Below are 23,350 nucleotides of genomic sequence, written 5' to 3' on the forward strand. Positions count from 1 at the left end.
TTAAGTAAGGGGAGTGCCGAACATGTTCTGTCGCATTTTGACTTCCTAAACAGCTGTGTACTGTAGTGTAGATGTTTTTGTAGTGTGTCTCGCGTAAGCTACAGCGTTGCAGTGAGCTACACTGGTTTGAAACCACAGGTAATGGTAATTTCACCAACAAATCGGTTTCTAATGTCAGAATAAATCCTACAACGAAAATGTATATGTGAGGAATGTTTATTTTAACGATTGAAAACAGATAACGCTACATCATAGACCACTGTAGTATGTGTTGCCCGGGAAACACAGGCTAATGTCATGATGCTAATACTTCAGTGAAATAGTAGACTACTGTTTCCGAAAGTAGATGTACTTCCTTAATAATATCAGCTTATATTGTACATTACACATCACAATTGTGTGTCATATCACAAAGTAAAATGAGTAAATAGTTATCACCCTGGCCTCTTTTCTTGTGGCGTTTCTGCAGCTGCCTTGCAGTAAAGCTATAGTTAGCCTAGCTATCCCCCAAGTTAACAGATGCTAAACGAATGTTCTGGCAAAGGTAGTCACGCGTGTTTTCGTGACGCAGTGACGTTAGTAACGTCAGTGACTGTGGCTAGCAAATTAGCCACCGTTAGCTTCACTTTTCGCCACAAAAACTTAATTTAAGCTTAAACCATGCAACGGAACGTAAATTCCAATAGAAGCAACTCAATCGCTACCAAGACGAAACTTTTGACACCTACGTTGTCTATGTAGGCCAAGTATTTACTGAGTTTTAGGGGGGCAAAAAAAAAAAAAAAAAAGAAAAATAATAATAATAATATATATGTGAGAGAACAAAGGTTGTGCTCTCGCCGAAGGCTTGAGCACACCCAATAATATATATGTGAGAGAACAAAGGTTGTGCCCTTGCCGAAGGCAAAGCACACCCAACTAGAGAGGATACAATTTCTGGGGAAATTGTAGGGTGTGCTTGCTTGCGTCGGTTGCACAGGGGTCTGTATATTTTATATAAAAATGCATCGGGCCTACTTATTATTTATAAAGATTACATAGATTTAAAAGCATCTTTTTTTTGCTGCTCATTTACAACTCAAAATACGAGTGAAGTGTCGAATGAAATATGATGTCTTCTCATTTCCCCTGCAAGAGGCAGCTGACAGGCTGAATCAAAACAAATACATTTGGCAGACCGGTGTAAAAATTTACCTAATCTCTATGACTTAAATGTCCTTTTAAGTTGTCCCTTCTCGTGATATTTTCAGGCATTTAGCCTACTCATATTGCATTCATTCATTAATAAAGAACCCCCTTTGAAGATTATTCTACGACTTTACCGGCAGAAGATAGAATCGCGATTCAAACAGTACCATCTGCTAACTGAAAATATGCCCCCAAAAACGTAAATAAGCTTGACATTTATTTAGTGGAAAATCGCTCATTCATAAAAAGCTCACTGGTAGCGATCATTGTCAGTAACAACGCAAAATGCGATATAGCCCTGTGTGGAGAAGCTGCCCCGGTAAATTCTACTACTACGGTACAGTACTAGACTACTGCTGTGTTCGTCTTGGTAGCGATTGCGTTGGTTGAATTGGATTTAACGTTCCGCTGTACGGTTTAAGCTGAAATTAATTATTTTCATGAACAGATTGACAACGTTAAGGCTGTGGCAATGAAGTTCAGGTTAGTAGTTAGATAGACTTTTGATTTAAGTAAGGGGAGTGCCGAACATGTTCTGTCGCATTTTGACTTCCTAAACAGCTGTGTACTGTAGTGTAGATGTTTTTGTAGTGTGTAAGCTACAGCGTTGCAGTGAGCTACACTGGTTTGAAACCACAGGTAATGGTAATTTCACCAACAAATCGTTTACTAATGTCAGAATAAATCCTACAACGAAAATGTATATGTGAGGAATGTTTATTTTAACGATTGAAAACAGATAACGCTACATCATAGACCACTGTAGTATGTGTTGCCCGGGCAACACAGGCTAATGTCATGATGCTAATACTTCAGTGAAATAGTAGACTACTGTTTCCGAAAGTAGATGTACTTCCTTAATAATATCAGCTTATACTGTACATTACACATGACAATTGTGTCATATCACAAAGTAAAATGAGTAAATAGTTATCACCCTGGCCTCTTTGCTTTTGGCGTTTCTGCAGCTGCCTTGCAGTAAAGCTATAGTTAGCCTAGCTATCCCCCAGGTTAACAGATGCGAAACGAATGTTCTGCCAAAGGTAGTCACGCGTGTTTTCATGACGTAGTGACGTTAGTAACGTCAGTGACTGTGGCTAGCAAATTAGCCACCGTTAGCTTCACTTTTCGCCACAAAAACTTAACTGAAGCCCAAACCATGCAACGGAACGTAAATTCCAATAGAAGCAACTCAATTCTTACCAAGACGAAACTTTTGACACCTACGTTGTCTATGTAGGCCAAATATTGACTGAGTTTTAGGGGGGCAAAAAGAATAAAAATAACAAAAACTAGAGAGGGTACAATTTCTGGGGAAATTGTAGGGTGTGCTTGCTTGCGTCGGTTGCACAGGGGTCCGTTTTTGAATGACATTTTTACAACTGATATTTCTGTATATTTTATATAAAAATGCATACTTATTTTTTATAAAGATGACAGATTTAAAAGCATTTTTTTTTTGCTGCTCATTTACAACTGAAAATACGAGTGAAGTGTAGAATGAAATAGATGTCTTCTCATTTCCCCTGCAAGAGGCAGCCTCATCGTTGAAACAAAACGAATAAATTGGGCAGACCGGTGTAAAAATTGACCTAATCTCTATGACTTAAACGTCATTTTAAGTTTTTCCCTTCTCATGATATTTTCAGGCATTTAGCCTACTCATTGCATTCATTCATTAATAAAGAACCCCCTTTGAAGATTATTCTACGACGTTACCCGGCAGTAGAAGATGGAATCGCGATTCAAACAGTACCATCTGCTAACTGAAAATATGCCCCCCAAAACGTAAATAAGCTTGACATTTATTTAGTGGAAAATCACTCATTCATAAAAAGCTCAGTGGTAGCGATCATTGTCAGTAACAACGCAAAATGCGATATAGCCCTGTGTGGAGAAGCTGCCCCGGTACATTGTACTACTACGGTACAGTACTAGACTACTGCTGTGTTCGTCTTGGTAGCGATTGCGTTGGTTGAATTGGATTTAACGTTCCGTTGTACGGTTTAAGCTGAAATTAATTATTTTCATGAACAGATTGACAACGTTTAGGCTGTGGCAATGAAGTTCAGGTTAGTAGTTAGATAGACCTTTGATTTAAGTAAGGGGAGTACCGAACATGTTCTGTCGCCGTTTGACTTCCTAAACAGCTGTTTAGTGTAGATGTTTTTGTACAGTAGTGTGTCTCGCGTAAGCTACAGCGTTGCAGTGAGCTACACTGGTTTGAAACCACAGGTAATGGTAATTTCACCAACAAATCGTTTTCTAATGTCAGAATAAATCCTACAACGAAAATGTATATGTGAGGAATGTTTATTTTAACGATTGAAAACAGATATCGCTACATCATAGACCACTGTAGTATGTGTTGCCCGGGCAACACAGGCTAATGTCATGATGCTAATACTTCAGTGAAATAGTAGACTACTGTTTCCGAAAGTAGATGTACTTCCTAATAATATCAGCTTATATTGTACATTACACATCACAATTGTGTGTCATATCACAAAGTAAAATGAGTAAATAGTTATCACCCTGGCCTCTTTTCTTGTGGCGTTTCTGCAGCTGCCTTGCAGTAAAGCTATAGTTAGCCTAGCTATCCCCCAAGTTAACAGATGCTAAACGAATGTTCTGGCAAAGGTAGTCACGCGTGTTTTCGTGACGTTAGTGACGCAGTGACGTTAGTAACGTTAGTGACTGTGGCTAGCAAATTAGCCACCGTTAGCTTCACTTTTCGCCACAAAAACTTAACATAAGCTTAAACCATGCAACGGAACGTAAATTCCAATAGAAGCAACTCAATCGCTACCAAGACGAAACTTTTGACACGTACGTTGTCTATGTAGGCCAAATATTGACTGAGTTTTAGGGGGGCAAAAAGAAATAAAAATAATAATATATATGTGAGAGAACAAAGGTTGTGCTCTCGCCGAAGGCTTGAGCACACCCAACTAGAGAGGGTACAATTTCTGGGGAATTTGTAGGGTGTGCTTGCTTGCGTCGGTTGCACAGGGGTCCGTTTTTGAATGACATTTTTACAACTGATATTTCTGTATACTTTATATAAAAATGCATACTTATTATTTATAAAGATTACATAGATTTAAAAGCATTTTTTTTTTGCTGCTCATTTACAACTGAAAATACGAGTGAAGTGTAGAATTAAATAGATGTCTTATTTCACCTGCAAGAGGCAGCCTCATTGTTGAATCAAAACGAATAAATTTGTCAGACCGGTGTAAAAATTGACCTAATCTCTATGACTTAAACGTCCTTCTAAGTTTTTCCCTTCTCGTGATATTTTAAGGAATTTAGCCTACTCATATTGCATTCATTCATGAATAAAGAACCCCCTTTGAAGATTATTCTACGACGTTACCGGCAGTATAAGATGGAATCGCGATTCAAACAGTACCATCTGCTAACTGAAAATATGCCCCCAAAAACGTAAATAAGCTTGACATTTATTTAGTGGAAAATCGCTTTCATAAAAAGCTCACTGGTAGCGATCATTGTCAGTAACAACGCCAAGTGCGATATAGCCCTGTGTGGAGAAGCTGCCCAGGTAAGGTACAGTACTGTACTAGACTACTGCTGTGTTCGTCTTGGTAGCGATTGCGTTGGTTGAATTGGATTTAACGTTCCGTTGTACGGTTTAGGCTGAAATTAATAATTTTCATGAACAGATTGACAAAGTTTAGGCTGTGGCAATGAAGTTAAGGTTAGTAGTTAGATAGATTTTTGATTTAAGTAAGGGGAGTGCCGAACATGTTCTGTCGCCGTTTGACTTCCTACAGCTGTGTAGATGTTTTTGTAGTGTCTCGCGTAGGCTCCAGCGTTTCAGTGAGCAACACTGGTTTGAAACCACAGGTAATGATAATTTCACCCACAAATCGTTTACTTGTAATGTAATGTCATAATAAATCCTACAACGAAAATGTATTTGTGAGGAATGTTTATTTTAACGATTGAAAACAGACGCATCATAGACCACTGTAGTATGTGTTGCCCGGGCAACAGAGGCTAATGTCATGATGCTAATACTTCAGTGAAATAGTAGACTACTGTTTCCGAAAGTAGATGTACTTCCTTAATAAAATCAGCTTATATTGTACATTACACGTCACAATTGTGTGTCATATCACAAAGTAAAATTAGTAAATAGTTATCACCCTGGCGTCTTTGCTTGTGGCGTTTCTGCAGCTGCCTTGCAGTAAAGCAGTTAGCTTAGCTATCTCCCAGAAGCTAACGAGCTGCTAAACTAATGTTCTGCTAGAGGTAGTCACGCGAGTTTTCGTGACGTTAGTGACGTAAGTAGCGTCATTGACTGTGGCTAGCAAGTTAGCCACCGTTAGCTTCACTTTTCGCCACAAAAACTTAATTTCCACTTAAACCATGCAACGGAACGTAAATCCCAATAGAAGCAACTCAATCGCTACCAAGACGAAACTTTTGACACCTAGGTTGTCTATGTAGGCCAAATATTGACTGAGTTTTAGGGGGGCAAAAAGAATAATAAAAAGAATAATAACTAGAGAGGATACAATTTCTGGGGAAATTGTAGGGTGTGCTTGCTTGCGTCGGTTGCACAGGGGTCTGTATATTTTATATAAAAATGCATCGGGCCTACTTATTATTTATAAAGATTACATAGATTTAAAACTATCTTTTTTTTGCTGCTCATTTACAACTCAAAATACGAGTGAAGTGTAGAATGAAATATGATGTCTTCTCATTTCCCCTGCAAGACAGCTGACAGGCTGAATCAAAACGAATACATTTGGCAGACCGGTGTAAAAATGGACCTAATCTCTATGACTTAAACGTCCTTTTAAGTTTTCCCTTCTCGTGATATTTTCAGGAATTTAGCCTACTCATATTGCATTCATTCATTAATAAAGAACCCCCTTTGAAGATTATTCTACGACGTTACCGGCAGAAGATAGAATCGCGATTCAAACAGTACCATCTGCTAACTGAAAATATGCCCCCCAAAACGTAAATAAGCTTGACATTTATTTAGTGGAAAATCGCTCATTCATAAAAAGCTCACTGGTAGCGATCATTGTCAGTAACAACGCAAAATGCGATATAAGGGGAGCGCCGAACATGTTCTGTCGCCGTTTGACTTCCTACAGCTGTGTAGATGTTTTTGTAGTGTCTCGCGTAGGCTACAGCGTTGCAGTGATACACTGGATTGAAACCACAGGTAATGATAATTTCACCCACAAATCGTTTACTTGTAATCTAATGTCATAATAAATCCTACAACGAAAATGTATATGTGAGGAATGTTTATTTTAACGATTGAAAACAGATACATCATAGACCACTGTAGTATGTGTTGCCCGGGCAACACAGGCTAATGTCATGATGCTAATACTTCAGTGAAATAGTAGACTACTGTTTCCGAAAGTAGATGTACTTCCTTAATAATATCATCTTATATTGTACATTACACATCACAATTGTGTGTCATATCACAAAGTAAAATGAATAAATAGTTATCACCCTGGCCTCTTTTCTTGTGGCGTTCCTGCAGCTGCCTTGCAGTAAAGCTATAGTTAGCCTAGCTATCCCCCAAGTTAACAGATGCGAAACGAATGTTCTGCCAAAGGTAGTCACGCCTGTTTTCGTGACATTAGTGCAGACCGGTGTAAAAATTGACCTAATCTCTATGATTTAAACGTCATTTTAAGTTTTTCCCTTCTCATGATATTTTCAGGCATTTAGCCTACTCATATTGCATTCATTCATGAATAAACAACCCCTTTGAAGATTATTCTACGACTTTACCCGGCAGTAGAAGATGGAATCGCGATTCAAACGGTACCATCTGCTAACTGAAAATATGCCCCCCAAAACGTAAATAAGCTTGACATTTATTTAGTGGAAAATTGCTCATTCATAAAAAGCTCACTGGTAGCGATCATTGTCAGTAACAACGCAAAATGCGATATAGCCCTGTGTGGAGAAGCTGCCCCGGTAAATTGTACTACTACGGTACAGTACTAGACTACTGCTGTGTTCGTCTTGGTAGCGATTGCGTTGGTTGAATTGGATTTAACGTTCCGTTGTACGGTTTAGGCTGAAATTAATTATTTTCATGAACAGATTGACAACGTTTAGGCTGTGGCAATGAAGTTCAGGTTAGTAGTTAGATAGACTTTTGATTTAAGTAAGGGGAGTGCCGAACATTTTCTGTCGCCGTTTGACTTCCTAAACAGCTGTGTACTGTAGCTAGATGTTTTTGTAGTGTGTCTCGCGTAAGCTGTAGCGTTGCAGTGAGCTACACTGGTTTGAAACCACAGGTAATGGTAATTTCACCAACAAATCGTTTACTAATGTCAGAATAAATCCTACAACGAAAATGTATATGTGAGGAATGTTTATTTTAACGATTGAAAACAGATACATCATAGACCACTGTAGTATGTGTTGCCCGGGCAACACAGGCTAATGTCATGATGCTAATACTTCAGTGAAATAGTAGACTACTGTTTCCGAAAGTAGATGTACTTCCTTAATAATATCAGCTTATATTGTACATTACACATCACAATTGTGTGTCATATCACAAAGTAAAATGAGTAAATATTTATCACCCTGGCCTCTTTGCTTGTGGCGTTTCTGCAGCTGCCTTGCAGTAAAGCTATAGTTAGCCTAGCTATCCCCCAAGTTAACAGATGCGAAACGAATGTTCTGGCAAAGGTAGTCACGCGTGCTTTCGTGACGTAGTGACGTTAGTAACGTCAGTGACTGTGGCTAGCAAATTAGCCACCGTTAGCTTCACTTTTCGCCACAAAAACTTAACCTACGCCCAAACCATGCAACGGAACGTAAATTCCAATAGAAGCAACTCAATCACTACCAAGACAAAACTTTTGACACCTACGTTGTCTATGTAGGCCAAATATTGACTGAGTTTTAGGGGGGCAAAAAGAATAAAAATAATAAAAATAACTAGAGAGGGTACAATTTCTGGGGAAATTGTAGGGTGTGCTTGCTTGCGTCGGTTGCACAGGGGTCTGTATATTTTATATAAAAATGCATCGGGCCTACTTATTATTTATAAAGATTACATAGATTTAAAAGCATCTTTTTTTTGCTGCTCATTTACAACTCAAAATATGAGTGAAGTGTAGAATGAAATATGATGTCTTCTCATTTCCCCTGCAAGAGGCAGCTGACAGGCTGAATCAAAACGAATACATTTGGCAGACCGGTGTACAAATGGACCTAATCTCTATGACTTAAACGTCCTTTTAAGTTGTCCCTTCTCGTGATATTTTCAGGCATTTAGACTACTCATATTGCATTCATTCATTAATAAAGAACCCCCTTTTAAGATTATTCTACGACTTTACCGGCAGAAGATAGAATCGCGATTCAAACAGTACCATCTGCTAACTGAAAATATGCCCCCAAAAACGTAAATAAGCTTGACATTTATTTAGTGGAAAATAGCTCATTCATAAAAAGCTCACTGGTAGCGATCATTGTCAGTAACAACTCAAAATGCGATATAGCCCTGTGTGGAGAAGCTGCCCCGGTAAATTCTACTACTACAGTACAGTACTAGACTACTGCTGTGTTCGTCTTGATAGCGATTGCGTTGGTTGAATTCGATTAAACGTTCCGTTGTACGGTTTAGGCTGAAATTAATTATTTTCATGAACAGATTGACAAAGTTTAGGCTGTGGCAATGAAGTTCAGGTTAGTAGTCAGATAGTTTCCCTACTGAAAGACTTGAGTAAGGGGAGTGCCGAACATGTTCTGTTGCCGTTTGACTTAAACAGCTGAGGAGTTGTTGTTAGCTACTCACACTAGTGTCTCGGGTACAGTAGGCTACAGCGTTGCATTGAGCTACACTGGTTTGAAACCACAGGTAATGGTAATTTCACCAACAAATCGTTTACTAATGTCAGAATAAATCCTACAACGAAAATGTATATGTGAGGAATGTTTATTTTAACGATTGAAAACAGATACATCATAGACCACTGTAGTATGTGTTGCCCGGGCAACACAGGCTAATGTCATGATGCTAATATGTCAGTGAAATAGTAGACTACTGTTTCCGAAAGTAGATGTACTTCCTTAATAATATCAGCTTATATTGTACATTACACATCACAATTGTGTGTCATATCACAAAGTAAAATGAGTAAATATTTATCACCCTGGCCTCTTTGCTTGTGGCGTTTCTGCAGCTGCCTTGCAGTAAAGCTATAGTTAGCCTAGCTATCCCCCAAGTTAACAGATGCGAAACGAATGTTCTGCCAAAGGTAGTCACGCGTGTTTTCGTGACATTATTGCAGACCGGTGTAAAAATTGACCTAACCTCTATGATTTAAACGTCATTTTAAGTTTTTCTCTTCTCATGATATTTTCAGGCATTTAGCCTACTCATATTGCATTCATTCATGAATAAACAACCCCTTTGAAGATTATTCTACGACGTTACCCGGCAGTAGAAGATGGAATCGCAATTCAAACGGTACCATCTGCTAACTGAAAATATGCCCCCCAAAACGTAAATAAGCTTGACATTTATTTAGTGGAAAATTGCTCATTCATAAAAAGCTCACTGGTAGCGATCATTGTCAGTAACAACGCAAAATGCGATATAGCCCTGTGTTGAGAAGCTGCCCCGGTAAATTGTACTACTACGGTACAGTACTAGACTACTGCTGTGTTCGTCTTGGTAGCGATTGCGTTGGTTGAATTGGATTTAACGTTCCGTTGTACGGTTTAGGCTGAAATTAATTATTTTCATGAACAGATTGACAACGTTTAGGCTGTGGCAATGAAGTTCAGGTTAGTAGTTAGATAGACTTTTGATTTAAGTAAGGGGAGTGCCGAACATTTTCTGTCTCCGTTTGACTTCCTAAACAGCTGTGTACTGTAGCTAGATGTTTTTGTAGTGTGTCTCGCGTAAGCTACAGCGTTGCAGTGAGCTACACTGGTTTGAAACCACAGGTAATGGTAATTTCACCAACAAATCGTTTTCTAATGTCAGAATAAATCCTACAACGAAAATGTATATGTGAGGAATGTTTATTTTAACGATTGAAAACAGATAACGCTACATCATAGACCACTGTAGTATGTGTTGCCCGGGAAACACAGGCTAATGTCATGATGCTAATACTTCAGTGAAATAGTAGACTACTGTTTCCGAAAGTAGATGTACTTCCTTAATAATATCAGCTTATATTGTACATTACACATCACAATTGTGTGTCATATCACAAAGTAAAATGAGTAAATAGTTATCACCCTGGCCTCTTTTCTTGTGGCGTTTCTGCAGCTGCCTTGAAGTAAAGCTATAGTTAGCCTAGCTATCCCCCAAGTTAACAGATGTGAAATGAATGTTCTGGCAAAGGTAGTCACGCGTGTTTTCGTGACGTTAGTGACGCAGTGACATTAGTAACGTCAGTGACTGTGGCTAGCAAATTAGCCACCTTTAGCTTCACTTTTCGCCACAAAAACTTAACTTACGCTTAAACCATGCAACGGAACGTAAATTCCAATAGAAGCAACTCAATCGCTACCAAGACGAAACTTTTGACACCTACGTTGTCTATGTAGGCCAAGTATTTACTGAGTTTTAGGGGGGCAAAAAGATCATATATATGTGAGAGAACAAAGGTTGTGCTCTCGCCGAAGGCTTGAGCACACCCAATAATATATATGTGAGAGAACAAAGGTTGTGCCCTTGCCGAAGGCAAAGCACACCCAATAATATATATGTGAGAGAACAAAGTTTGTGCCCTTGCCGAAGGCAAAGCACACCCAATAATATATATGTGAGAGAACAAAGGTTGTGCCCTTGCCGAAGGCAAAGCACACCCAATTATAACCTCCATTCTGGAAAGTTAGAGTTTTTAGCGATGAAATGGGAAATTTGTGAACGATTTCGGGAATATCTGTATTATGCGCCCTCATTCACCGTATACACAGATAATAATCCCTTAACCTATGTCTTGACCACAGCAAAGTTAAACGCCACCACACACCGATGGATTGCTGAGTTAGCGGACTTTAACTTCTCCATTAAGTATCGGCCCGGGAAGGCCAATGGAGACGCAGATGGCTTGTCACGAATGCCATTGGACATGGAGCAGTACATCCGCACATGCTCACAGGAAATGGAGCCAGAAGTAATAACAACGGTCACACAGGCAGTCCAACTTGAATCCAATGAACGGGATCCCTGGATGTGTCCAGCCACCATCACTACAGCATGTGCTGAGAAAGAACATGAACAAGAAACATCTCCAGTGATAGAAATATCCATAGAGAGCCTAAAGGAAGCTCAAGAGGAGGATCCAGTCATTGGCAAGGTGCGAGAGTATGTCATGACAGGACAGTGGCCTAATTTGAGAGGAAGAAACCGGCATGATGACATCTCTGTCGTACTGAGGGAGAGAAACAAGCTGTACGTCAACAAAGATGGTATCCTGTATAGGAAGTCAGTGGCTCGAAATCAACTGGTGTTACCCAAACCATTCCATCAGCTGATCTACAAGGAGCTGCATGAAGACATGGGACACCTCGGAGTGGAACGGACTCTCAGCTTGATCCGTGATCGGTTTTATTGGCCTCATGCAAAGAGATGTGGACCAGTATGTGACCAAGGCATGTAGTTGCCTGAAACGGAAGCATCCAAACAAGCCAACTAGAGCACCATTGGTTAATGTAGTAACCACGTACCCTTTTGAGATGGTCTCAATAGATTACCTTCATCTGGAAAGCTGTAGAGGGGGATACGAGTATATTCTAGTTGTCATAGACCACTTTACTCGCTTTGCTCAGGCATATGCCTGTACTAACAAGTCTGCAAAAACCGCAGCTGACAAGATCTTTGGAGACTTTGTTCTGAAATTTGGATTTCCTTCCAAGTTACATCATGATCAGGGCAGGGAGTTTGAGAACAAGCTATTCTCCAAGCTGGAAGAATACTGTGGCATAAAAGGTTCGCGCACAACACCTTACCATCCAGCAGGAAATGGCCAGGCAGAGAGATTTAATCGAACTCTCCTGTCCATGCTTAGAAACCTGACAGAAGAAGCGAAGTCTGATTGGAAGAGCTCATTAGCCAAGGTCGTACATGCGTATAACTGTACGCGCAGTGAAGCAACAGGATATGCTCCATATTACCTCCTCTATGGTAGGAACCCCCGTCTACCTGTAGACATAATGTTTGGCCTGACGCCAAGTGACCAGAGCACCACTCACAGTGAGTACGCCAGTAAGTGGAGAAGGCGAATGCAAGAGGCGTACAAGCTCGCCTCAAAGACAGTGCAGAGGGAGCAAAGTAGAGCAAAGAAGCAGTATGACCGAAAGACTTATGGAGTAGAACTGGAACCAGGGTGCAGGGTACTAGTACGGAACTTTAGAGACAGGGGAGGACCTGGGAAGCTCAGGTCTTATTGGGAGGAGCAGATCTTCATTGTAACCGAGAGGAAGCACAAAGACAGTCCGGTCTATGTAGTACGACCTGAGAGTGGCCCAGGAAGAACCAGGGTCCTGCACAGGAACATGTTACTGCCTTGCGACTTCCTGCCCATGACAGAAGACAAGCAAGAGAACAAAAGAACTGACAAGAGAAAGGATAACGCAAATGGGAGGAGAAAAAGACAGGCAAAGCAGAAGACAAGAGACACTGACAGTAGTTCGGAGGATGAAGATAACTGGAGATGCATCACTATGCAACCAGCAGAACCCTTAGACCAAGTCAGAAGCCAGCCGGGTGCAGGAGTAGAGGAACTCCAGCCACTAGCAGGTGATGGAGAACTGGGGCAAGGTGGTGAGAACGACGAGTGTCCACACAAGGGTGATGAAGACTGGAAGAAACTAGAGGTGGAGAGTGGACAAACGGCAGAAGCTGAGCAGGGGTAGTCATCTGATGAAGCAGAAGAGAAGGCTCTTGAGCCGGTGGGGTCATCTGATGAAGCAGACAAGAGAGATGCTGAGCCGCAGTCGCCTCCTAAGAGGAAGTATCCTTCACGGCAAAGACATCCACCTCAGACACTTACATATAACTCATTAGGTCAACCATCAGTCGCACGTGTAAGTGATGATTATAGTTGTACGTAGTAGATACAAGTTGTAGTCACAAGTGACTGTAGTGTTGTGACGACCTAATATGAAACAGTTCATAGTAGAATGTTGTTTTAGAGTAAACGTAGTAGGAAAGTCAGTAGTAAGGTACATGGACTCATGTTAGTCTACTAGAGTGCCAGATCCAGACCACGGACACATAGTATTATACTGGGTGGTGTGTGAAGCATACATTAGTAAATGTGGGTCTGTGTAATGGGTTATGGGGTGGGAATATGGTCAAAACCATTCAGTCTGAGATTTAAAACCCGCAGAAGTAGCGGAGTAGCACTTCAGATAAGAACTGGCCAGTGTTGTCTGTTGCGGTCGCATGACATGAAGAGGGACAGACGTGTCACGCTAAAGACTGTCTATACAGTGACTATCTCATACGACTGACTCCCGAGATAACCTACCTCTACATCTCAACAGTCAAAGACAGGGGTACTCTAGACACGTTTAAAAGTCGAGACGTCATTCATGTTGGAGGGGAGAGTGTGGGACCCTCAGTGAGATTAGGGTAATCGGCACGGGACCCCCCCCCCCCCTACTCTGATGTACCATTGTTGTGACTGTGTTGTTAATTTAGTTTGTTTTGTTCATTCATAATGTCAATCATCATAGTTTTGTAAAGCAAATAGGGTTGCAATTGTTAAGGTTTAGACAGGCACTTCAGGCAGCTAAGGGGTCCTTTCTTGTCGGGAAAACGGGGCGGGAGCAAGTGCTCGCGGAAATGAGACAGGAGGAACGAGGGAGCGCGAGGAGAGGTAGCCAGATTGAAGAACTAGCTTGTACCCCATATGAAGACAAATAAAAAGTATAAAACATCTGCATGCCTGGAAGACATTGTGTCCAAGTGTGCAACAGACTCTTAAAAGAGGATTGCCTCAGCAAGGGCTTTTTTTCTTGCGTGTCTGAACTGGAGGATGGGAGATTGCATGCCTTCGTCGCAAATAAAACCTCCCACTCGCTCACCCTTCGATAGCTCAGTTGGTAGAGCGGAGGACTGTAGGTCATAAGCGGTTAGAAATCCTTAGGTCGCTGGTTCAAATCCGGCTTGAAGGAGGGATGTTTTGGCCTAAAAATGTGGCCTATATGGCGACAATGCAGCTCTCACAGCAGGGAGACCCCCCATTTTAAGAGAGATCTCAAAACAGGTTTCCTTGACCGGGAATCAAACCCGGGCCGCGGCGGTGAGAGCGCCGAATCCTAGCCACTAGACCACCAGGGAGAGCTTGGCTTCCTCTGCTCACTGTCAAAGATGAGGGCAAAGTTGCAAGGCTAAGCTTTCAAATGAACCTACCACCAGGGAGAGCTTGGCTTCCTCTTGGGCCAAAAAAGGCACCGCTGAGATTTGAACTCAGGATCTCCTGTTTACTAGACAGGCGCTTTGACCAACTAAGCCACGGCGCCTTGCTTAATGCTCCATGACGGGCTCAGGCTGCTGTGTTCTCTTTGGGTAGGTGCTTTGAGCTGGGGTCTACAGCGTCTTTGAAAGACACCTCCGAAGGTTATGCCCAGCATGCAGCAAAGCCTCTCAAGGCACCAGAATGAAGAGATTTTCCAGCTTCTTCGACTCTGATGGCGGTATAGCTCATTGTCACACAGGCAGGACCCACAACAGAAGTAAACAAGAAAACACTCGTCCCTGGGTGGGCTCGAACCACCATCCTTTCGGTTAACAGCCGAACGCGCTAACCAATTGCGCCACAGAGACCCTGTCTCCGCAGAACCATGAATGAAAAATGGAAGGAAACGCTGGGAGACGTTTGCCAAAACTCCCCATGAAGAAGAGGAGGAGGAGCGGCCATAGTAATAACTCTTCCTGTGATCTGTCAACGGGAGTTTGGGAAACAAAGACAACGACTCTGGTGGGATTCAAACCCACAACCTTTGAATGGCTTTTCTTTGCCCTGCCTAGAAGTGATGGCATGACTCACTTTGAGGAAGCAATCAGAGCTTGATTTTGCCAGTTCTGTAAAAGAGTGAGCTCTCACAGCGTCCGCAATTAAGAATTTTTTTTCCCAATGGAGGGCCACCCATAATGACCGCCGACCCCGACGTGATTTGAACACACAACCTTCTGATCTGGAGTCAGACGCGCTACCGTTGCGCCACGAGGCCTGTGTGCATGTAAGGAGGCAACACTCGGACGTGGACTCTGATGTGCAAACGCTGTGCCGCAAAGTGCGCTGAGAGTACCAACTATGGCGTGAACGCCATCAGGATTGACGTCCCAATGGACGTCGCCAAGCTTCTCCTGGGATTCAACAAGATTACTTTAGTGCCTGTGCAACACTGCCTGAACGATTCCACAGAAGAAGTCCCCAAAAACGCAATTCTAATTGCAACCTGGCTGAGATCACGCAGACTAGAGACAGCTGCAGGGGTCACGAGACAGTCTCGTGACCCCTGCAGCTGTTCCTTGAAACCAATCTCATAACAAGTTCAAAATCAAACTCGTTCATACGATCCATATTGACCTTACATGAACAAATTCATTGTCAAAGACATTTTGACGGGTGCGTGCTCACTAATGTTGACGATTGGCAAAGTATTTCTATTCTTCAACGAGCAAACCCCGCTACACTTGCCAGGGATTCGCCATACGATCCTTAAGGGTTTGTGTGGGCGAGGAGATTTACATGCGGAAGTTCCACAAAATACTCTGAGTTTTCTGTGCTTCCAGAGCCTGTATAGCTCAGTCGGCAGAGCATCAGACTTTTAATCTGAGGGTCCAGGGTTCAAGTCCCTGTTCGGGCGGCGTGTGTTCAAACCTTGTCGGAGCGGCCTGCCATTGTCTCTCTTATATACCTCACTTTGAGGAAACAATGGAAGCTTTTAATCTGAGGGTCCAGCGTTCAAGTCCCTGCGTGAGCTGTGTGTTCAAACTACACAGCGTGACTTATGGCACGCAGCAACCCTTGTCTCTGTTGCACGCCTTACTTTGAGACAAAGAATGCAAAAAGCCAGCTGTCACAAAGATTTCCGCTGACACTTAAGTTCCCTGACCGGGAATCGAACCCTGAATGTTCTGACACCTGAAGATGAGGACCAAGTTGCAAAACTAAGCGAGTCAAAGGCAGAGATTTCAACTGACCCTTAGGTTCCCTGACCGGGAATCGAACCCGGGCCACGGCGGTGAAAGCGCCGAATCCTAGCCACTAGACCACCAGGGAGACTCTTAAAAGAGGATTGCCTCAGCAAGGGCTTTTTTTCTTGCGTGTCTGAACTGGAGGATGGGAGATTGCATGCCTTCCTCGCGAATAAAACCCCCCACTCGCTCACCCTTCGATAGCTCAGTTGGTAGAGCGGAGGACTGTAGGTCAAAAGCGGTTAGAAATCCTTAGGTCGCTGGTTCAAATCCGGCTCGAAGGAGGGATGTTTTGGCCTAAAAATGTGGCCTATCTGGCGACAATGCAGCTCTCACAGCAGGGAGACCCCCCATTTTAAGAGAGGTCTCAAAACAGGTTTCCCTGACCGGGAATCGAACCCGGGCCGCGGCGGTGAGAGCGCCGAATCCTAGCCACTAGACCACCAGGGAGAGCTTGGCTTCCTCTGCTCGCTGTCAAAGATACATTTTACATTTACATTTAGTCATTTAGCAGACGCTCTTATCCAGAGCGACTTACAGTAAGTACAGGGACATTCCCCCCGAGGCAAGTAGGGTGAAGTGCCTTGCCCAAGGACACAACGTCATTCGGCAGAGCCAGGGATCGAACCAGCAACCTTCTGATTACTAGTCCGATTCCCTCCGATTCCCTCACCCCTCAGCCACCTGAAGATGAGGACCAAGTTGCAAAACTAAGCGAGTCAAAGGCAGAGATTTCAACTGACCCTTAGGTTCCCTGACCGGGAATCGAACCCGGGCCGCGGCGGTGAAAGCGCCGAATCCTAGCCACTAGACCACCAGGGAGACTTTTAAAAGTGGATTGCCTCAGCAAGGGCTTTTTTTCTTGCGTGTCTGAACTGGAGGATGGGAGATTGCATGCCTTCCTCGCAAATAAAACCTCCCACTCCCTCACCCTTCGATAGCTCAGTTGGTAGAGCGGAGGACTGTAGGTCAAAAGCGGTTAGAAATCCTTAGGTCGCTGGTTCAAATCCGGCTCGAAGGAGGAATGTTTTGGCCTAAAAATGTGGCCTCTCTGGCGACAATGCAACAAGGCTGCTCTCACAGAAGGGAGACCCCCATTTTAAGAGAGATCTCAAAACAGGTTTCCCTGACCAGGAATCGAACCCGGGCCGCGGCGGTGAGAGCGCCGAATCCTAGCCACTAGACCACCAGGGAGACTCTTAAAAGAGGATTGCCTCAGCAAGGGCTTTTTTTCTTGCGTGTCTGAACTGGAGGATGGGAGATTGCATGCCTTCCTCGCAAATAAAACCTCCTACTCGCTCACCCTTCGATAGCTCAGTTGGTAGAGCGGAGGACTGTAGGTCAAAAGCGGTTAGAAATCCTTAGGTCGCTGGTTCAAATCCGGCTCGAAGGAGGGATGTTTTGGCCTAAAAATGTGGCCTATCTGGCGTCAATGCAGCTCTCACAGCAGGGACACCCCCATTTTAAGAGAGGTCTCAAAACAGGTTTCCCTGACCGGGAATCGAACCCGGGCCGCGGCGGTGAGAGCGCCGAATCCTAGCCACTAGACCACCAGGGAGAGCTTGGCTTCCTCTTGGGCCAAAAAAGGCACCGCTGAGATTTGAACTCAGGATCTCCTGTTTACTAGACAGGCGCTTTGACCAACTAAGCCACAGCGCCTTGCTTAATGCTCCATGACGGGCTCAGGCTGCTGTGTTCTCTTTGGGTAGGTGCTTTGAGCTGGGGTCTACAGCGTCTTTGAAAGACACCTCCGAAGGTTATGCCCAGCATGCAGCAAAGCCTCTCAAGGCACCAGAATGAAGAGATTTTCCAGCTTCTTCGACTCTGATGGCGGTATAGCTCATTGTCACACAGGCAGGACCCACAACAGAAGTAAACAAGAAAACACTCGTCCCTGGGTGGGCTCGAACCACCATCCTTTCGGTTAACAGCCGAACGCGCTAACCAATTGCGCCACAGAGACCCTGTCTCCGCAGAACCATGAATGAAAAATGGAAGGAAACGCTGGGAGACGTTTGCCAAAACTCCCCATGAAGAAGAGGAGGAGGAGCGGCCATAGTAATAACTCTTCCTGTGATCTGTCAACGGGAGTTTGGGAAACAAAGACAACGACTCTGGTGGGACTCAAACCCACAACCTTTGAATGGCTTTTCTTTGCCCTGCCTAGAAGTGATGGCATGACTCACTTTGAGGAAGCAATCAGAGCTTGATTTTGCCAGTTCTGTAAAAGAGTGAGCTCTCACAGCGTCCGCAATTAAGAATTTTTTTTCCCAATGGAGGGCCACCCATAATGACCGCTGACCCTGATGTGATTTGAACACACAACCTTCTGATCTGGAGTCAGACGCGCTACCGTTGCGCCACGAGGCCTGTGTGCATGTAAGGAGGCAACACTCGGACGTGGACTCTGATGTGCAAACGCTGTGCCGCAAAGTGCGCTGAGAGTACCAACTATGGCGTGAACGCCATCAGGATTGACGTCCCAATGGACGTCGCCAAGCTTCTCCTGGGATTCAACAAGATTACTTTAGTGCCTGTGCAACACTGCCTGAACGATTCCACAGAAGAAGTCCCCAAAAACGCAATTCTAATTGCAACCTGGCTGAGATCACGCAGACTAGAGACAGCTGCAGGGGTCACGAGACAGTCTCGTGACCCCTACAGCTGTTCCTTGAAACCAATCTCATAACAAGTTCAAAATCAAACTCGTTCATACGATCCATATTGACCTTACATGAACAAATTCATTGTCAAAGACATTTTGACGGGTGCGTGCTCACTAATGTTGACGATTGGCAAAGTATTTCTATTCTTCAACGAGCAAACCCCGCTACACTTGCCAGGGATTCGCCATACGTTCCTTAAGGGTTTGTGTGGGCGAGGAGATTTACATGCGGAAGTTCCACAAAATACTCTGAGTTTTCTGTGCTTCCAGAGCCTGTATAGCTCAGTCGGCAGAGCATCAGACTTTTAATCTGAGGGTCCAGGGTTCAAGTCCCTGTTCGGGCGGCGTGTGTTCAAACCTTGTCGGAGCGGCCTGCCATTGTCTCTCTTATATACCTCACTTTGAGGAAACAATGGAAGCTTTTAATCTGAGGGTCCAGCGTTCAAGTCCCTGCGTGAGCTGTGTGTTCAAACTACACAGCGTGACTTATGGCACGCAGCAACCCTTGTCTCTGTTGCACGCCTTACTTTGAGACAAAGAATGCAAAAAGCCAGCTGTCACAAAGATTTCCGCTGACACTTAAGTTCCCTGACCGGGAATCGAACCCTGAATGTTCTGACACCTGAAGATGAGGACCAAGTTGCAAAACGAAGCGAGTCAAAGGCAGAGATTTCAACTGACCCTTAGGTTCCCTGACCGGGAATCGAACCCGGGCCGCGGCGGTGAAAGCGCCGAATCCTAGCCACTAGACCACCAGGGAGACTCTTAAAAGAGGATTGCCTCAGCAAGGGCTTTTTTTCTTGCGTGTCTGAACTGGAGGATGGGAGATTGCATGCCTTCCTCGCAAATAAAACCCCCCACTCGCTCACCCTTCGATAGCTCAGTTGGTAGAGCGGAGGACTGTAGGTCAAAAGCGGTTAGAAATCCTTAGGTCGCTGGTTCAAATCCGGCTCGAAGGAGGGATGTTTTGGCCTAAAAATGTGGCCTATCTGGCGACAATGCAGCTCTCACAGCAGGGAGACCCCCCATTTTAAGAGAGGTCTCAAAACAGGTTTCCCTGACCGGGAATCGAACCCGGGCCGCGGCGGTGAGAGCGCCGAATCCTAGCCACTAGACCACCAGGGAGAGCTTGGCTTCCTCGGCTCGCATTTAGCAGACGCTCTTATCCAGAGCGACTTACAGTAAGTACAGGGACATTCCCCCCGAGGCAAGTAGGGTGAAGTGCCTTGCCCAAGGACACAACGTCATTCGGCAGAGCCAGGGATCGAACCAGCAACCTTCTGATTACTAGTCCGATTCCCTCCGATTCCCTCACCCCTCAGCCACCTGAAGATGAGGACCAAGTTGCAAAACTAAGCGAGTCAAAGGCAGAGATTTCAACTGACCTTTAGGTTCCCTGACCGGGAATCGAACCCGGGCCGCGGCGGTGAAAGCGCCGAATCCTAGCCACTAGACCACCAGGGAGACTTTTAAAAGTGGATTGCCTCAGCAAGGGCTTTTTTTCTTGCGTGTCTGAACTGGAGGATGGGAGATTGCATGCCTTCCTCGCAAATAAAACCTCCCACTCCCTCACCCTTCGATAGCTCAGTTGGTAGAGCGGAGGACTGTAGGTCAAAAGCGGTTAGAAATCCTTAGGTCGCTGGTTCAAATCCGGCTCGAAGGAGGAATGTTTTGGCCTAAAAATGTGGCCTCTCTGGCGACAATGCAACAAGGCTGCTCTCACAGAAGGGAGACCCCCATTTTAAGAGAGATCTCAAAACAGGTTTCCCTGACCAGGAATCGAACCCGGGCCGCGGCGGTGAGAGCGCCGAATCCTAGCCACTAGACCACCAGGGAGAGCTTGGCTTCCTCTTGGGCCAAAAAAGGCACCGCTGAGATTTGAACTCAGGATCTCCTGTTTACTAGACAGGCGCTTTGACCAACTAAGCCACGGCGCCTTGCTTAATGCTCCACGACGGGCTCAGGCTGCTGTGTTCTCTTTGGGTAGGTGCTTTGAGCTGGGGTCTACAGCGTCTTTGAAAGACACCTCCGAAGGTTATGCCCAGCATGCAGCAAAGCCTCTCAAGGCACCAGAATGAAGAGATTTTCCAGCTTCTTCGACTCTGATGGCGGTATAGCTCATTGTCACACAGGCAGGACCCACAACAGAAGTAAACAAGAAAACACTCGTCCCTGGGTGGGCTCGAACCACCATCCTTTCGGTTAACAGCCGAACGCGCTAACCAATTGCGCCACAGAGACCCTGTCTCCGCAGAACCATGAATGAAAAATGGAAGGAAACGCTGGGAGACGTTTGCCAAAACTCCCCATGAAGAAGAGGAGGAGGAGCGGCCATAGTAATAACTCTTCCTGTGATCTGTCAACGGGAGTTTGGGAAACAAAGACAACGACTCTGGTGGGACTCAAACCCACAACCTTTGAATGGCTTTTCTTTGCCCTGCCTAGAAGTGATGGCATGACTCACTTTGAGGAAGCAATCAGAGCTTGATTTTGCCAGTTCTGTAAAAGAGTGAGCTCTCACAGCGTCCGCAATTAAGAATTTTTTTTCCCAATGGAGGGCCACCCATAATGACCGCTGACCCTGATGTGATTTGAACACACAACCTTCTGATCTGGAGTCAGACGCGCTACCGTTGCGCCACGAGGCCTGTGTGCATGTAAGGAGGCAACACTCGGACGTGGACTCTGATGTGCAAACGCTGTGCCGCAAAGTGCGCTGAGAGTACCAACTATGGCGTGAACGCCATCAGGATTGACGTCCCAATGGACGTCGCCAAGCTTCTCCTGGGATTCAACAAGATTACTTTAGTGCCTGTGCAACACTGCCTGAACGATTCCACAGAAGAAGTCCCCAAAAACGCAATTCTAATTGCAACCTGGCTGAGATCACGCAGACTAGAGACAGCTGCAGGGGTCACGAGACAGTCTCGTGACCCCTGCAGCTGTTCCTTGAAACCAATCTCATAACAAGTTCAAAATCAAACTCGTTCATACGATCCATATTGACCTTACATGAACAAATTCATTGTCAAAGACATTTTGACGGGTGCGTGCTCACTAATGTTGACGATTGGCAAAGTATTTCTATTCTTCAACGAGCAAACCCCGCTACACTTGCCAGGGATTCGCCATACGTTCCTTAAGGGTTTGTGTGGGCGAGGAGATTTACATGCGGAAGTTCCACAAAATACTCTGAGTTTTCTGTGCTTCCAGAGCCTGTATAGCTCAGTCGGCAGAGCATCAGACTTTTAATCTGAGGGTCCAGGGTTCAAGTCCCTGTTCGGGCGGCGTGTGTTCAAACCTTGTCGGAGCGGCCTGCCATTGTCTCTCTTATATACCTCACTTTGAGGAAACAATGGAAGCTTTTAATCTGAGGGTCCAGCGTTCAAGTCCCTGCGTGAGCTGTGTGTTCAAACTACACAGCGTGACTTATGGCACGCAGCAACCCTTGTCTCTGTTGCACGCCTTACTTTGAGACAAAGAATGCAAAAAGCCAGCTGTCACAAAGATTTCCGCTGACACTTAAGTTCCCTGACCGGGAATCGAACCCTGAATGTTCTGACACCTGAAGATGAGGACCAAGTTGCAAAACTAAGCGAGTCAAAGGCAGAGATTTCAACTGACCCTTAGGTTCCCTGACCGGGAATCGAACCCGGGTGGCGGCGGTGAAAGCGCCGAATCCTAGCCACTAGACCACCAGGGAGACTGTTAAAAGAGGATTGCCTCAGCAAGGGCTTTTTTTCTTGCGTGTCTGAACTGGAGGATGGGAGATTGCATGCCTTCCTCGCAAATAAAACCCCCCACTCGCTCACCCTTCGATAGCTCAGTTGGTAGAGCGGAGGACTGTAGGTCAAAAGCGGTTAGAAATCCTTAGGTCGCTGGTTCAAATCCGGCTCGAAGGAGGGATGTTTTGGCCTAAAAATGTGGCCTATCTGGCGACAATGCAGCTCTCACAGCAGGGAGACCCCCCATTTTAAGAGAGGTCTCAAAACAGGTTTCCCTGACCGGGAATCGAACCCGGGCCGCGGCGGTGAGAGCGCCGAATCCTAGCCACTAGACCACCAGGGAGAGCTTGGCTTCCTCTGCTCGCTGTCAAAGATACATTTTACATTTACATTTAGTCATTTAGCAGACGCTCTTATCCAGAGCGACTTACAGTAAGTACAGGGACATTCCCCCCGAGGCAAGTAGGGTGAAGTGCCTTGCCCAAGGACACAACGTCATTCGGCAGAGCCAGGGATCGAACCAGCAACCTTCTGATTACTAGTCCGATTCCCTCCGATTCCCTCACCCCT

General features: G+C 44.7%; 16 non-coding genes across 16 annotated transcripts; all 16 read right to left on the reverse strand.

Annotated features, from left to right (window-relative positions):
• Nucleotides 1-14,635: 14,635 nt before the first annotated feature.
• Nucleotides 14,636-14,709, reverse strand: trnat-agu (transfer RNA threonine (anticodon AGU)). The gene has a single exon. It is a non-coding gene; the product is annotated as a tRNA-Thr (tRNA).
• A 230-nt stretch (nt 14,710-14,939) lies between these two features.
• On the reverse strand, nt 14,940-15,013 carry trnan-guu (transfer RNA asparagine (anticodon GUU)). Its single transcript has one exon. It is a non-coding gene; the product is annotated as a tRNA-Asn (tRNA).
• A 335-nt stretch (nt 15,014-15,348) lies between these two features.
• Nucleotides 15,349-15,420, reverse strand: trnaw-cca (transfer RNA tryptophan (anticodon CCA)). Its single transcript has one exon. It is a non-coding gene; the product is annotated as a tRNA-Trp (tRNA).
• A 983-nt stretch (nt 15,421-16,403) lies between these two features.
• Nucleotides 16,404-16,475, reverse strand: trnae-uuc (transfer RNA glutamic acid (anticodon UUC)). The gene has a single exon. It is a non-coding gene; the product is annotated as a tRNA-Glu (tRNA).
• Nucleotides 16,476-16,768: 293 nt separating this feature from the next.
• trnae-cuc (transfer RNA glutamic acid (anticodon CUC)) lies at nt 16,769-16,840 on the reverse strand. The gene has a single exon. It is a non-coding gene; the product is annotated as a tRNA-Glu (tRNA).
• A 300-nt stretch (nt 16,841-17,140) lies between these two features.
• trnae-uuc (transfer RNA glutamic acid (anticodon UUC)) lies at nt 17,141-17,212 on the reverse strand. Its single transcript has one exon. It is a non-coding gene; the product is annotated as a tRNA-Glu (tRNA).
• A 664-nt stretch (nt 17,213-17,876) lies between these two features.
• trnae-cuc (transfer RNA glutamic acid (anticodon CUC)) lies at nt 17,877-17,948 on the reverse strand. The gene has a single exon. It is a non-coding gene; the product is annotated as a tRNA-Glu (tRNA).
• A 331-nt stretch (nt 17,949-18,279) lies between these two features.
• Nucleotides 18,280-18,353, reverse strand: trnan-guu (transfer RNA asparagine (anticodon GUU)). The gene has a single exon. It is a non-coding gene; the product is annotated as a tRNA-Asn (tRNA).
• A 335-nt stretch (nt 18,354-18,688) lies between these two features.
• trnaw-cca (transfer RNA tryptophan (anticodon CCA)) lies at nt 18,689-18,760 on the reverse strand. Its single transcript has one exon. It is a non-coding gene; the product is annotated as a tRNA-Trp (tRNA).
• A 983-nt stretch (nt 18,761-19,743) lies between these two features.
• Nucleotides 19,744-19,815, reverse strand: trnae-uuc (transfer RNA glutamic acid (anticodon UUC)). Its single transcript has one exon. It is a non-coding gene; the product is annotated as a tRNA-Glu (tRNA).
• A 293-nt stretch (nt 19,816-20,108) lies between these two features.
• On the reverse strand, nt 20,109-20,180 carry trnae-cuc (transfer RNA glutamic acid (anticodon CUC)). Its single transcript has one exon. It is a non-coding gene; the product is annotated as a tRNA-Glu (tRNA).
• A 267-nt stretch (nt 20,181-20,447) lies between these two features.
• Nucleotides 20,448-20,519, reverse strand: trnae-uuc (transfer RNA glutamic acid (anticodon UUC)). The gene has a single exon. It is a non-coding gene; the product is annotated as a tRNA-Glu (tRNA).
• A 399-nt stretch (nt 20,520-20,918) lies between these two features.
• trnat-agu (transfer RNA threonine (anticodon AGU)) lies at nt 20,919-20,992 on the reverse strand. The gene has a single exon. It is a non-coding gene; the product is annotated as a tRNA-Thr (tRNA).
• A 230-nt stretch (nt 20,993-21,222) lies between these two features.
• trnan-guu (transfer RNA asparagine (anticodon GUU)) lies at nt 21,223-21,296 on the reverse strand. The gene has a single exon. It is a non-coding gene; the product is annotated as a tRNA-Asn (tRNA).
• Nucleotides 21,297-21,631: 335 nt separating this feature from the next.
• trnaw-cca (transfer RNA tryptophan (anticodon CCA)) lies at nt 21,632-21,703 on the reverse strand. Its single transcript has one exon. It is a non-coding gene; the product is annotated as a tRNA-Trp (tRNA).
• A 1,348-nt stretch (nt 21,704-23,051) lies between these two features.
• On the reverse strand, nt 23,052-23,123 carry trnae-cuc (transfer RNA glutamic acid (anticodon CUC)). The gene has a single exon. It is a non-coding gene; the product is annotated as a tRNA-Glu (tRNA).
• Between the last annotated feature and the right edge of the window lie 227 nt (nt 23,124-23,350).

Source organism: Osmerus mordax, chromosome 25 (genome assembly GCF_038355195.1).
Source record: "Osmerus mordax isolate fOsmMor3 chromosome 25, fOsmMor3.pri, whole genome shotgun sequence".
NCBI lineage: Eukaryota > Metazoa > Chordata > Actinopteri > Osmeriformes > Osmeridae > Osmerus > Osmerus mordax.